Here is a 16479-nt window from a genome sequence, read left to right as displayed (position 1 = left end):
TTTGTAGACATCATGTGTCAACTGAGCAAGAAAGGTAAAAACAATATGAAAAGATAGAATCTAGAAACAGACAGAGGTCAAAGAGGATATGAAAGAAAGCATACGAGCATACCGAAAGTAAACCTAACTACACCTAAGCTAAACCTAACTGACCCCTATAAGCCTAGAACATACACTCAAGCACATGTTTAAATGAAAATCAAATAGACCTTGTATGCTCGACAGTTATAAAGAGTAAGTAAGTCTACAAGAGATAAAGGCTCCACAAATCCAAACCCAAGAAACAAAATTCAGGCTCCCAACCCAAGTAACCACAATATCTAGTAATCCAGTAAACTTCCAGCCCAGCTAGCAAGAGTGATATCAATCCAGGTCGCCCAACCAGCTAGTCCACTCCCAGCCCAACTAGCAAGACTGACTTAAGGGCGTATCGACTCCTAAAAAAGTCTCAAAATATCAAAGCTGCCTATCCAGACAGACCACTTCAAAGCCATCCAACTAAAAAGAGTGTCCTGAGTGGTGTTGACTCTCAAAAGGCTATCAAATATGACACCAGTCAATACTAAGCCACCATGGATCAATGTCCCCTCACAATTAATCACAAGAAGTATCCAACCTGGATAACCCTAATCCCAAGCTGCCTGAGAAAGAACAAAACCCATGGTAACACATTACAGGTTAAAACGGATATGAAAGAAAACATACGAGCATATTGAAAGTTAAACTAAGTACATCTAGGCTAAACTTAAATAGAACCATGTAACCCTAGAATGTACACTCATGCACATGTTAAAATGAAACTCAAATAGACCCTCGTAAGACCGACAAGTATAAAGAGTAACTAAGTCTACAAGAGAGAAAGGCACCACAAATCCAAACCCAAGAAACAAAAGTCAGGCTCCCAACCCAAGTAACCACAATATCTAGTAATCCAGTCAACTTTCGGCCCAACAAGCAAGAGTGATACTCAATCTAGGCCGCCCAGCCAGCTAGTCCACTCCCAAGAAGGTTGATTCCATCCTTGTAGAGGGAAATGCAAACTAGTTGTCCTTTTTACAAGCACAAACCATAGGTTAAGGGATGATCAATTGTTTTTTGTTTTAATTAATGGATAGCACATACATTAATTTTCATAACAAGTTATCCTCATTAAAACAAAACAAAATGTCAAAAAAAAATAAGTGAAGCAAACTAGGAATATAAAACATTATGATTAATTGGTCCGAAGGAAATAATTGCACTTGTTGGAAAAGTAAACAAGTGTTTCATTAGATTTGAGGTATTAGTAGAACAACTGTTGTATTCCTTATGCTCTGGTACTATAACAAGTTTATCGGGATTTATTGCATGCTCAAGTAAGAACTTCAAGAATTGATAGAGCTTTATTGCATCAAAACTAGCGTACGACTACAAAATGGCATAACCTTGACATTCTTCAAATTCTATAAGGAAACTTTGAATATGTTTTGTTCAAACGAGAGGTACTTGCATTCCAGCAAATCAATGTCTTCACCCTACAAAACGCATGGTACTACAAATACAGAACAAGGACAAATTGGGTTACGTGGTAAGCTTAACAACTATAGTAATGAAATTGAAGTCGTTAAGGCTGTAAGGGATCTATATATATTTCACATAAAGATATTGTGAATTGAAAACATACTGGCATATTAGGAAATATTATTAGGTTTTCCAAATTACGAGTCGACCTTATGAGGTTGTCTAGGGGAAGGAATGTTTTAAAATACAAGAACTTATTGTCAACCATCTGCATTCCAGCAACAGTAAGGAGATGTCTTCCTCTTCCAACATCAAACTAGAAATCACCTGAATAGAAGAATGAGGCCGAATAAAGGTAAGTACCTTGATTTACAGGGCTTACAAACTAAACCAATAGTGATTTCCCATTCTTGTAACACCTTATAGCTTAGACCAATAAATGGAACTAATATTTAACCTCACGTACTAAATTAAAACTATATGAGTTAATTAAAAAGAAGTGAATCAATAGATAATTAATCAAGTTAATTGAAAAAATCATGACCTCCATCGTACAATCAAGTTGATAGGTAGTAAATAAAAACTCAAATCACAATCAACATAAAAAGGCTGGAAACATTTTGGACTGATAACTGACCTTGGTAAATCAGGATGACAATATTATCTCATTAGCACAACGAATGCTTGCCGAAAGATCTTTCTCTATTTGTTCATTCATTTCATCTAATTCATCACAGTAGAGATCAAGATTTGCGTGGTTCAAAGATGACAAGTCCATGAGCTTTATTTTCATATGATTAACACCCCAGAAATCATTAAATGTTCAACATAAGGAGCAACATTTTCAAAGCAACATGTATCACCTTCGAGTGAATAGTGATCCCCATCAGGAAGATCGTTGTCGTACCCTATTTCGAACCAGCCGAAATAGTTCACAATATAATATGGCTGACACTTTGATTTTGAGTCGCCACCTAAATTTTAAGGAAAATATTAGGAAAACCATTTTATATAAATGTAAACTCTATTTTTGATTTTCGAAACCACTGAGATTCTGAGTAATGGTTTTGGTTACTCGAGGGGAAGGTATTAAGCATCCCTCAGAGTCTATCCGAAGATAGTCCTTAAATTCAATTTAGGAAAAAATTAAATAGGAAAACTTGTTTATTTATTTGTTTTAAAATCAATGGTAAGTAAATTTTATTAGTTTTTTAAAAAAAGAGTAAAATACAAGGTATGACATATACATGTCTATTAAATAAAATAATAGTAGTATGTTTGTCATACGGTTAAAAATGAATAAATAAATATACTAAACATGTATGACAATTTTATATATTTAAAAAATATAGATGTGTTATATATAAATATATCCAAAATAAATGTTGAGTTTGAAGAATATAAAAAATTGTTGTTTTATTTGTATATAGAATTAAGTCGTAAAAGAAAATAAATAAAATATGTTGTAAAAAAATAATGTACATATTAAAGTGTAGGGATTTATATGTTCTAAAAAAAAAGTAACATTTGTAAAAGTGATAGTAGATATGAGAAAAAATAATATGAAGTCTAATAGAATAATAAGTTAAGTATAGAGAAATACTCAAAATATATAATTTGTACCTTTCTGCGTATGACATATATATGTATGTACCTTGTATTTTGTTTTTGAACCTGTCGGAATATCTAAAATCTTGAAATAACATGTTAAGAGATTAAAATATTTTAGCAATATGTGATTTATAAAATATAGATAGTAATAATAGTAAATATAATTTCTTCATAAAGGGGTGATGTCAAAAGAATATAAAGTAGGCCTGACTATTGTGACTTATCTAACAACTTACATTCTTATTTTATAAGTTCTAAAAAATATTTATTCTTGTCATCAAGGTAGTGATTTTTAATACATGACTTGCTATACTTTGAAGCACCCTAAAACGTGATGTTTTAATTTCAAAAATTTGCACCCTTTTAGAGCTAAAATGCATCATTTGGAACTCAAAATATTGCCTCATGATAACTCTCATAACAAACCATTTTTTTTTCCAAAATACACATATTTTTGCACTAAAAATCGGCACCGTAAAGGCTGTTAAGAGGTGCAGTGTTTTAACTTACAAAACCAGCAATTTTCAAGTAAAAATTCTGCACTTTTGAACCTAAAAATCTGCATTAATTAAGTTGCTAAATATTTTTTTTAACTCTTATTAAAAATTCTTAAATGAATACATTCTATTTTTTAAAAAAAATGTGTATTCTCAAGTTCACTCTTTCTGAAAGGTTAAGCTTTCACTACCAAAAGATGTGTTGAGTAATAAATGAACACTTCGTTAGAAAGCATCGTCCAAAGCAAAATGGTCATACTAAAACCCAATATATATAGGGATATGAGATGAACGACTACGTCTTACTATTGTTCTCAATTGGTTTCTATAAACCCAAACAAAAATAAAGCAAGCATAATTACAAATATGAAAAATATTAATATGGAAAATGTTAGTCAAAAATAGCAACACATATATGTATATAAAGTGCATGAAACTTTGAAGAGAGAAGGAACCGTTGGACACAATTGACTCGATAAAGGTTGCTAGACACGGGCTGATAATATATTGATGAGCACAAATCTGATTTGCGACAGATGAATGGAGTCGTATCACAACTCTAAATGTGCTCCCTAGAGTATATGTACAAATGAATAAGATAAAAAAAGAATTAGCAAACAGTATTAGCACATATGGTTTCGTAAAGAAAGGGATAAGTGAATGATACTATAAATTATCCTACCAGGAATTAGACAAAGCTAAAGTAAACATTAAAGCCATCTAATTCATACGAAAAAAAATACAGTTGTGTACCAACTGAAACGTGCAGCAACAGCTGGGAAACTTAGGGATACACAGTACCATTAAAAAAAAACTTTGAACTTTTGTTAACACATGTAGAACTCAATAATGAAATTAACAGCCATTCCTTGCTAGTTCGTATTACTATAAAATTCCGAGGTGTCCTATTTATTTCCGGATACAGAAATAGGGAAAGTTCAAAATCAGCTTGTAGGCAGATTTTCTAGCAAGTAGTTAACACTTTATGATTCAAAAATAATCAAACAACCAACAAATGTCCATTATACAGTCAAGGTAGGTTTTATCTAAACTTTTATGAAAATGATGTCGTCCTACCTGCATTTGGCATTAAACAAAAACACACACACACACTCAAAATGTTACTGCCATGAATAGATATCCTGATCATATCAACTATTCTATATGCTTAAATTTGATAATCACACAAGTTGTAAAAAAGAGCAAAGTGTAATTTTAGCCGAGTTAATCACCATGAAACAAAAACAAAACAGAAACTGAGAAGTGCTAAGAGCATTTAAATATGGCGAATAATGACCTGACCAACAATACTATGAGGCAAGGGAAAATATATTCACCAGAAAAGATGAAACAAGTCAAAAATGATTATACTAGAGTAGTAATTGAATCGATTAGTTCATGTGAGCCTTGACAATGTCTAGTAAACATTCATTACAAGCCAGCAACCCCCACATTATACTTAGAGAGTTAAAACAGAGAAGAAAAAATTTCACATAGTAAACATCAACGATGGAAATAAAATAAAGAGGAGAGGACTTTGCGTTGGTCTCTTTACAGAGAACTTTGACAGAAGACAAAAGTTATGCTAACCGGACTTCAAAATATCAAATATGCTTAACCACCATCTTGTTAAATTTAACACATAACCAAAAATAAGCATACAGATATTTACCTACTATAAACTTGCATCCACAAATTAGTTAGATCGACAAAAAGTGCAGCAATTTCCATATCTCAAGTTAACATATGTATTTGTTATGTCGTTGGTTGAGTTCTAACAAAAACTAAGGAAAACAAATACTATAAGAGTTCTTCTTAAAAAAGAAAAAAAATGAGACAGCAAGGGAAAGTTTATAGAATTATTCTTAAAAGAGAATAAATTTTAAGCTGATGAACATTTTATGAACATATTAAAACAGTTTCTTTTTTTTGTTGATAAAACTAAGAAAAAGAACTTGAAGGAGACGAATGTTTCAACACTATTTTTAGCGAGAACTATCGTTTACAAAGAATGGCTTGTAGGGAAAGAAGAGTCGTACAACTGTCAATGGAGCACATAGCATCAACACTCAGCTAGAATAGAGTATGTTATGCGGAAACTACCATCCACAAAAAGTCAACATAAGAGATGAAATTAATCTCAAACTATAAATGAACCTGCAGCCATACTTAAAGAAAAAGGAATTTTTTAACAAAGAGCTTGGTTACGCTTAAAGAAGTAAACAAAGTTTAGAATCGATACTCCTCAAATTTTAAGCGAAATCAAACTGTCAAAACAACAAGATAATGTAGGGAATTTCTAAGATGTAACACATCGGCCTAAACTTGAATGACACTTAGCAACAGAGAACAACATAAATTAGGCTATATGCCTTATGAAGTCGTGTTGTAGAACTTGAAAGTAGCAATATGACATATTTTATGCTTTTCTAAGCTAATTCTAACGCGAGTTTACATATCGTAGCAGCTGAAATACAAGAGAAACACGGCCAACGTTCAAGTTATGATTCAAACAAACAGTGATGAAAATAGAGATACACAGTTAGAACACTCAAAGTGGAGACTAAGTGAACATCAACCATTACAAGCAAAGCAAAGCATAGATTCAGCTAGATATATGGATATAAAATCTAGTCAATGAATATAATGATCAACACGCAACATTCAAACAACTCCACTGATGCTTGACTTATGCCTACTGCCCAGAGACATACAAAAATGAAATTGAGGTAAGGGTTAAAATAGGGGAATGAGATACACGTAATAACAGGTTCTATATCAAGTCTTGAACACATAACACGCCCCATCGAAAAAAAAGAATGTAAGAGGAGACGAAATTACCTTTCTTGGGGCAGCAAACTAAAGCTTTGACGTCAAAAGATTTCGACTTCGAACTCTAACTTCAAACTCAAAGAAGAACGAAATGAGAGAACTAAATATCACCTTAAAATCTGTTCCTCAAATGATTTTCGGATCCTTGTTGGTTTCGTTTGTTTTTTTGTTGGATTTCTGGATGATTGTTGGATTTCCGGATTCCTCCTTGTATAGTTGATTTGGGCTCCAAAAATTCAAAATTTGAATTCTTGGAAACGCAAATCTCAGAGGAAGTGGCAAAGAAATCATGAAGGAGAAGAAAAATCTCTCAAGAATCAACCATTTCAGGTCGATTTGAGAGGCTTAAGTGACTGATAGGGCATTTTCCAGCGGCCCAGAGCTATTCTTTGACAAAGGAGATGGGGGAGCAGATGGGGCGGTAATGGGAGAGGAGCCTGGGGTAGCCATAGGGGTCGATGGAGAAGATGGTTAAGGAAAAGGTGATGGGAGAGGAGCCTGGGTGTCTATGGAGGAAGCTTAACTAGCGTAGGGAGTCTGAAGAAGAAGCGTGGGCGGCGTGATGGGGAAGAAGAACGTGACAGCTTGAGCAAAAGAGAGAATAGGGCAACGTAGAGTCTATTTTGGGAAGGGTCGAGTGGTCTTACTCATTCTGGACCGTCTGATCGTTTGATCAGACGGTACATATATATATTTAGAGAGAGAGAGAGAGAGAAATGCTGAACTAAATTGGTCCCTTAGATTAAATCGGACAGTTGAGATCGAATATGAAGAAGCACAATCCATGTGCTTCTTATGTGGCACGTGTGGATTGGTGAATTAAAATGACTTGGATTGCCAAAATTTGCTCAAATTAAATCCAATTAAAATCATAATCTCTTCTTTATTAAATAGCAATAATTCATTAAAACAAAAAAAATATTTTTCAAGACTAACTTATTCGATAAAATTAGTCATTAAAAAAATAAAATTAATATAAATTAGTAACTCATTTAATTAAGCCTTCCTGATTTTAAAAAAATTGTCAAAAATGTTTATTGCAACAATAAAAATTATATATAATTAGAAAAATCGAGTTAACCCTTAAGAACAATATTTATTTGACGTGAAATTTAAAAATGAGAAAGTAAGTAGTAATATAATATATTTAATTTTTTTTATAAAAAAGAGTATTTATGAAATAAATTTTATCAAATAAAATAAATAATTAAAAATCTTTTCGTATTCCTACAAAAATTTCATAACATATATATATATATATATATATATATATATTATTTTTATTTTTATTTTTATTATTATTAAAACTTTAGTTAAACAAATGTGGGGAGCCATAATTGGGTGTCAACAATCGTGATGGATCAATTGCAATCATTCTTAATCTTGACAATGCACAAATTCATTTCTCTTAACAGATAATGTACTGTCTCTCCTTAGCTGCTCTACCATTAAAGTTTATTCTAAACTTTATGTTCAGATGTGATGATGGTGTTTCTTATTTTCCCGTAATTGACAAGTGGATTGAATTTATTGTGAATAAGAAAGTGGAGGATTTACGCCTAAATATATGTTATAGAACTGCTTATCCGACTAGCCATCATGACCAACCCTATAGCTTCCCAGAAGTTCTTTGTAGTAGTTCATCGATTATAAAACTCAACTTCAATAAATGCAGAACATTAGAAGAGTGCGTACTAAATTGGACATCTCTGAAGAGTTTAACACTGGAAAGTTTGTGAATCCAGGATGAACACATTAAACAAATAATGTCAAATTGTCCTTAATTGGAATCTTTGAATCTCTATGGATTTGGTGCAAACGATTAGAACAAAAAACTCCATATGGATTCAATGATTCCAATTGAGGATAAAAATACTTTTCAGCGTTAAACTCTTCAGAGATATTTAATTTAGTACGCAATCTTCTCATATTCTCCAATTATTGCACTTAAGTTTTATAATTGATGAACTGTTAAAGAGAACTTCTGGCAAGCTATAGGGTTGGTCATGCCCAGTTGGATAAACAGCTCTATAACGCATATTCAGGCATAAATCCTCCATTTTTTTATTCACAGAAAATTCAAGCGACTTGTCAATTACGGGAAAATATAACATATCATCATCATATATGAACACAAAGTTTAGACTGAACATTTTAATGGCCAAGGAGAGGCAGTACATTATCCGTGAAGGAAATGATTTTGTGCACTGCTGAGCTATCTAAACGACCATATTCCTGGGTTTCATAAACAATGTTCTTGATAGAAGTCCAGAAGTATTTCCAATCTTTAGAGATAATAAATGTTCTGAACATGTATGCTCTGGACAATAAAGAAAGAAGTTAGACAATAAGAGCATAAGGTAGCTTACTAATCCTATCAATTTCTTCACCTTCTGTCTCAAATTTCGAGATTTTTGTGAGGTAAGTTTTCAATAAGCAGACTTTCAGAGGTGCCAGAGAATTGGTCTTGGTTGATCATGTTGGTCAAATTATATTATTATTGCTACCTGAAATCACAATGCCAGCTAACCACTTAACGACAAAAAAGTACACTAGAATTTGTTTGTGAAGAATTTATGAAATTCTGAATAAGAGCAAACACATATATTTATAAACAACAAACAATAGTGTAAACATGTGCTTATTGTGTTTTATTGGAAACCCCTTGGAAAAGCCACAATCCTTCGGAATAATCACAACCTTTCTCAAAAGTCACAAAAGTCACCATCTTTCAAAAAAGCCACAACTGTTCATTTTCCTTTCAGACCTTTTAAAACCCAAAAGGTCATGCGAGAATAAGTTTACTTGTAAATATAATTGCTATAGACAATTTCTATTTTTTTTTTGTTTATTCTTTTTTTAATGTCCAACTAACAAAGTTATATCACATGACACACTTTTTCAATGTTATAATATATGATATTCATTAATATATTATTGTTTTAAAAATTAGGGGACGATAAAGGGAAAAATTAAGGAGGAGATTACAATTAAGATGAGGAATTGAATGATCTCACCAAAAAAGTGAAAATTTAGTAGTCAATGCTACTAAGATTATCCCATGTAACATTATATAATTTCAATTAGCAGTGATTTTTAACCATAAAAAAGAGAAAAAAAACATTTAAACTTTGTATATTTTCATGAAAGGGCTAATGTCACACTACTTATATAGTGGCCATGGATTTGACCATTTAATTTTTTTCTATTTTTGGTCGGATCATAGAAACAATATATATATAAATTAATTAATTAATGATATCTAGACATTCAAGAAAATTATGTCATTAATGGTTCGTAGTTGATTATTTATCAAAAATAGGTTTCTGATGTCATGCTAAAATCATCATTGACGTAATAATTTACTTCATACACATTTGTAAAAGATAGAGTCCTTTGTTACAATTTTTCACACCTATTTTCCTTTTTAATCCGTTTAAAATTATTATTTTCCTTTTTATAATTTTTAATTATATTTGAATCCATAAAATATAAGGAGAGACGTGACAAACTCACATGCATCATCATGACGACAACTTTAATTTAAATGAGATGTTATTCACATCTCCACATAGCATTTTTATTATATAGGAGTATCAATGAGTAGAACTTGATTTCCATTTATGCAAATAATTTCTATTGATTTAGCTTAATGATTATATAGTTGATATTTTACAACATTGCATTAAAAAAGAACCATGGTCAAGATATCAAGTTCTCTAACTAATCTTTATATATGTTGATAGATACTCGAGAAATTGAGTCCTCAGAGGAGAAATTAATTAATGATGACATGAAAATATTATGAGTAAAGTTTTGTTAATGACAAAGTGAACCAGGTGCACAAGTTTGTACCAGAACTAGGATAAAAGAGCGGCAAAGAAGAAATAACGGGTCGAAGAAAAACACTCCTAATTAAGGCAAAATAGTGAAGAAGACTCCTTATACGGAAAGTAAATTTTTTTTAGGCAAATTTGTGTAGGATTCAATTTGGGCTGAATCCGTCATTATAAAAGTATATTTGACAAAGAGAAAAACAGCTTTTGAAATTCACAGATTGAGAAAATTTAGTGGCCAAAGCAGTGCAACACTAAAGACTATACGACATAATAAAGAAGAACTACAAGAAAGTTTTTCTTTCTATAGTCTTAGTTTGGATTGGTTCATCTTAGAATTATTTTTTAGAGATAATTGTACTCAGAGTGAAAGAGAATTTATGAGGTTTTGTAACAAAAAGTGATTTTGGCTTCTTGGAGAGTAGAGTATACGATTATGGTTAATTGTTGAACAGTTATAGTGAGCGATTTAGGTGATTTACTACAGTTAGTCTTTTTGATTATAGAGTTGTAATCTAAATTTTTTCTTTGAAGTTGGGGAAGTTTGGTTTAAAATGCTACAAGGGTAGATCTTTGTTCTTTTCCCTTGTGTAAGGAGGTTTTCCAAGATAAAATCTCTATTTTATTTTATTGCATTTTACTCTTTGAAAATTCAACAAGAACCCAGTTCTTGTTTAGGTGGTCAAAGTTTCTTTAATTTGTCAAACAACCCCCTGATTTTAAAATTCTGGCCATCCTGACTATTTGTACAAATAGGACAAGCTTTGTATGGATTAAAACAAAACCCAAGAGCATGGTGCGATCACCTGTTAGGCTTCTTGCTTACACACGGGTATTCAAGAGGCAAGATTGACAATACATTGTTCTTCGAAATCAGGGTTCCAATATGCTCATAGTTCAGGTGTATCTAGATGACATTATCTTTGGAGGAAATTATGCAAACCATGGAGCTGAATTTGCACTATTGATGAGCAACGAATTTTAAATGAGCATGATGGGAGAACTCAACTTCTTCTTGGGTCTTCAAATCAAACAGTCCTCATCTGGCAGTTCAACTCATCTGTAGAAGTACATAAAGGCACTACTAAATAAGTTTAACATGAATGAAGTAAAGACCAATAACACTCAAAATTCAACAACAAGGAAGCTTGAAGAAGATGAACCTGGTCCTCGTACACGACACAAAGTATATAGGAATGATCGGATCTCTATTGTGCGTAATGGCTAACAGACCTAACATTTTATTTAGTTCATACACATTTGTAAAAGATAGAGTCCTTTGTTTCAATTTTTCACACCTATTTTCCTTTTTAATCCGTTTCAAAATTATTATTTTCCTTTTTATAATTTTTAATTATATTTGAATCCATAAAATATAAGGAGAGACGTGACAAACTCACATGCATCATCATGACGACAACTTTATGTTAAATGAGATGTTATTCACATCTCCACATCGTATTTTTATTTTGTAGGAGTATCAATTGGTAGGACTTGATTTCCATTATGCAAATAATTTCTATTGATTTAGCTTAATGACTATATAATTGATATTTTACAACAATGCATTTAAAAAGAACCATGGTCAAGATATCGAGTTCTCTTACTAATCTCTATATATGTTGATAGATACTCGAGAAATTGAGTCCTTAGAGGAGAAATAAATTATTGATGACATAACAATATTCTGAGTAAAGTTTTGTTAATGACAAAGTGAACCAAGTTCACAAGCTTTTACCAGAACTAAGATAAAAGAGCGGCAAAGAAGAAATAACGGGTCGAAGACAAACACTCCTAATTAAGGCAAAATAGTGAACAAGACTCCTTATACGGAAAGGAAATTTTTTTAGGCAAATAATTACTTTCCTTCTAGGATTCAATTCGGGTTGTATTCATGATTATAAAAGTATATTAGACAAAGAGAAAAACAACTTTCGAAATTCATAGATTGAGAGAATTTAGTGGCCAGAGCAGTGCGACACTAAAGAGTATACAACATAAGAAAGAAGAACTACAACTAGGTTTTTCTTTCTATAGGCTTAGTTTGGATTAGTTCATCTTAGAATTATTGTTTAGAGATAATTGTACTCAGAGTGAAAGAGAATTTGTGAGGTTTTGTAACAAAAAGTGAGTTTGGCTTTTTAGAGAGTAGAGTATATGATTATAGTTAATTGTTGAACATTTAGAGTGACCTATTTAGGTGATTTACTAGAGTTAGTCTTTTTCATTATAGAGTTGTAATGTAAAGTTGCTCTTTCAAGTTAGGGAAGTTTGGTTTAAAATGCTATGAGGGTAAATCCTTGTTTTTTCCCCTTGTGTAAGGAGGTTTTTCACGATAAAATCTCTATTTAATGTATTGCATTTTTGTCTATGAAAATTTAACAAGTACCCAGTTCTTGTTTAGGTGGTCAAAGTTTCTTTAATTTGACAAACAACCCCCTGATTTTAAAATTCTGACCATCCTGACTATTTGTACAAATAGGACAAGCTTTGTATGGATTAAAACAAAACCCAAGAGCATGGTGCGATCACCTGTTAGGCTTCTTGCTTACACACGGGTATTCAAGAGGCAAGATTGACAATACATTGTTCTTCGAAATCAGGGTTCCAATATGCTCATAGTTCAGGTGTATCTAGATGACATTATCTTTGGAGGAAATTATGCAAACCATGGAGCTGAATTTGCACTATTGATGAGCAACGAATTTTAAATGAGCATGATGGGAGAACTCAACTTCTTCTTGGGTCTTCAAATCAAACAGTCCTCATCTGGCAGTTCAACTCATCTGTAGAAGTACATAAAGGCACTACTAAATAAGTTTAACATGAATGAAGTAAAGACCAATAACACTCAAAATTCAACAACAAGGAAGCTTGAAGAAGATGAACCTGGTCCTCGTACACGACACAAAGTATATAGGAATGATCGGATCTCTATTGTGCGTAATGGCTAACAGACCTAACATTTTATTTAGTTCATACACATTTGTAAAAGATAGAGTCCTTTGTTTCAATTTTTCACACCTATTTTCCTTTTTAATCCGTTTCAAAATTATTATTTTCCTTTTTATAATTTTTAATTATATTTGAATCCATAAAATATAAGGAGAGACGTGACAAACTCACATGCATCATCATGACGACAACTTTATGTTAAATGAGATGTTATTCACATCTCCACATCGTATTTTTATTTTGTAGGAGTATCAATTGGTAGGACTTGATTTCCATTATGCAAATAATTTCTATTGATTTAGCTTAATGACTATATAATTGATATTTTACAACAATGCATTTAAAAAGAACCATGGTCAAGATATCGAGTTCTCTTACTAATCTCTATATATGTTGATAGATACTCGAGAAATTGAGTCCTTAGAGGAGAAATAAATTATTGATGACATAACAATATTCTGAGTAAAGTTTTGTTAATGACAAAGTGAACCAAGTTCACAAGCTTTTACCAGAACTAAGATAAAAGAGCGGCAAAGAAGAAATAACGGGTCGAAGACAAACACTCCTAATTAAGGCAAAATAGTGAACAAGACTCCTTATACGGAAAGGAAATTTTTTTAGGCAAATAATTACTTTCCTTCTAGGATTCAATTCGGGTTGTATTCATGATTATAAAAGTATATTAGACAAAGAGAAAAACAACTTTCGAAATTCATAGATTGAGAGAATTTAGTGGCCAGAGCAGTGCGACACTAAAGAGTATACAACATAAGAAAGAAGAACTACAACTAGGTTTTTCTTTCTATAGGCTTAGTTTGGATTAGTTCATCTTAGAATTATTGTTTAGAGATAATTGTACTCAGAGTGAAAGAGAATTTGTGAGGTTTTGTAACAAAAAGTGAGTTTGGCTTTTTAGAGAGTAGAGTATATGATTATAGTTAATTGTTGAACATTTAGAGTGACCTATTTAGGTGATTTACTAGAGTTAGTCTTTTTCATTATAGAGTTGTAATGTAAAGTTGCTCTTTCAAGTTAGGGAAGTTTGGTTTAAAATGCTATGAGGGTAAATCCTTGTTTTTTCCCCTTGTGTAAGGAGGTTTTTCACGATAAAATCTCTATTTAATGTATTGCATTTTTGTCTATGAAAATTTAACAAGTACCCAGTTCTTGTTTAGGTGGTCAAAGTTTCTTTAATTTGACAAACAACCCCCTGATTTTAAAATTCTGACCATCCTGACTATTTGTACAAATAGGACAAGCTTTGTATGGATTAAAACAAAACCCAAGAGCATGGTGCGATCACCTACCATGCTTCTTGCTTACACACGGGTATTCAAGAGGCAAGATTGACAATACATTGTTCTTCGAAATCAGGGTTCCAATATGCTCATATTTCAGGTGTATCTAGATGATATTATCTTTGGAGGAAATTATGCAAACCATGGGGCTGACTTTGCACGATTGATGAGCAACAAATTTTAAATGAGGATGATGGGAGAGCTTAACTTCTTCTTGGGTCTTCAAATCAAACAGTCCTCATCTGGCAATTCAACTCATCTGTAGAAGTACATAAAGGTAGTACTAAATAAGTTTAACATGAATGAACTAAAGACGAATAACACTAAAAATTCAACAACAAGGAAGCTTGAAGAAGATGAACCTGGTCCTCGTAAATGACGCAAAGTATATAGGAATGATCGGATCTCTATTGTGCGTAATGGCTAACAGACCTAACATTTTATTTAGTGTTGGACTATGTGCATGCTTCCAATCATGTCCAAAGAAATCCCATCTGAGGCAACCAAATGGATTTTGTGATATCTCAAACTAACGCTGAGCCTAGTTCTTAGGTATCCTAAAGATAATTCATTTGATCTGGTCGGATTTGCATTTGCAGACTACGTAGTCTACTTGGTAGGTACAAAAAGCACATCCAAAATGGCTCACTTCTTTGGATGAAGCAGAATTGTTGTTGCCTCGTGTTATGCCCAATTTCTCTGAATCAAACAACTTCAAGATTTTGGCATCATTGTAGACCTTTTATCATTGCTGCCTTGGGGATTATGACTAAGCTACTCAATAGTGTGGCCGTGATCAACAACATCGAGAAATAAATGACCCACAGAAACTATAAACTAAGTCTCCATCCACTGAAGCCATAATCCACAGGCAAAACATTAAATTCTTTTCTTGTTAGTAGGTAGAATCATAGAAGTGTGGTCGAACAAGTTGTGGAACCTCGAATCATACCCTGACACACTCATGGTAGCACTTCTCTAACCTGTAAAATTGATCTTGAGGCGATCATTGAAGTTGCGAGGGATGAGCCAAGATAAAAAAAGAACTTAGAAAACTTTGTCCAAGTGAAAAGAGGAGACCTAACGGACCCATCTAACAGATACGCTGTGAATTCAGCTCCTCTCGACTCCACTAGACCTAGAATATGATTTCGTTAATGGCAAATTGTAAGAAACTTGTGTGTATTCCCACCCACAGCCCCAATAAACCTTAGAGGTTAGAGTATGAGAACCACTTCTAGCATCTTGTTCTTTAAAGGTGTGGTTTCAGCCACATTCACGGGTTTGGCACCTCTAGGTGGTACCTGGACCTTAAGTGCCTATTCTTTAGGCTGAGGCTGATCTTGTGGTGCTATTGCAACTGCAGGTCTAGCCTGCTGCATGCCCCAACCACAATGAGAAGTTGTACAATGGTTGCCTAAAGGTACGAAGCCATAGAGGGTCCAAGTAATGGTTGTGATGGCCCCGACCCCGCTTATTGAACTAGAATTTAAACTACTAGAGGGTTACCCGAAGGGTCCACACCTCTCTTTCTTCAGGGCTAGTGCTTCACTCCTGGCCGGTAGTAGAGGTCGACCCCTTCCTCGAGTTGTCGTATGGCTTGTATGAACCATCCTCTGAAAAAGAATGAAACAAGTGAGATTTCTGGAAACCAACTACACACATGCTGCATGAACGCAATAGAAAAGAGGATAGATTCCTAAAGACACCCTATAGCCTCCTAAAGAAAGGATACAAATGCCTCCACACCGATCCAGAAATCTCTAATCTATATTAGCTCTGTACAAGCGAGACAGGAAAATCTAGGGCTTTGATACCAACTTTTCATGACCCGATCCCTTGAGTCATGAGGGCATATACTATGACCCTCAAGTAGGGAATCTAATGTGTAACCTAGAATATCAAGCAATAAGTATAAGGGTACAACTAAATAGAAATGAAACTAAACCA

The 16479-nt window shown here is 33.0% G+C and overlaps 1 protein-coding gene and 2 pseudogenes across 1 annotated transcript in view; 1 reads left to right on the top strand and 2 right to left on the bottom strand.

Annotated features, from left to right (window-relative positions):
- LOC125862275 (anthranilate phosphoribosyltransferase, chloroplastic-like) overlaps positions 1 to 16479 on the top strand; it is a 1111005-nt gene that overhangs the window by 188988 nt on the left and 905538 nt on the right. The window lies entirely within an intron of this gene.
- Positions 1003 to 1063, bottom strand: LOC125863481 (U6atac minor spliceosomal RNA; annotated as a pseudogene).
- On the bottom strand, positions 1192 to 8919 carry LOC125862770 (putative F-box/LRR-repeat protein At1g56400; annotated as a pseudogene).

The sequence above is a fragment of the Solanum stenotomum genome, chromosome 4, assembly GCF_019186545.1.
Source record: "Solanum stenotomum isolate F172 chromosome 4, ASM1918654v1, whole genome shotgun sequence".
Classification (NCBI taxonomy): domain Eukaryota; kingdom Viridiplantae; phylum Streptophyta; class Magnoliopsida; order Solanales; family Solanaceae; genus Solanum; species Solanum stenotomum.
This window is presented reverse-complemented; position numbering and strand designations above follow the sequence as displayed.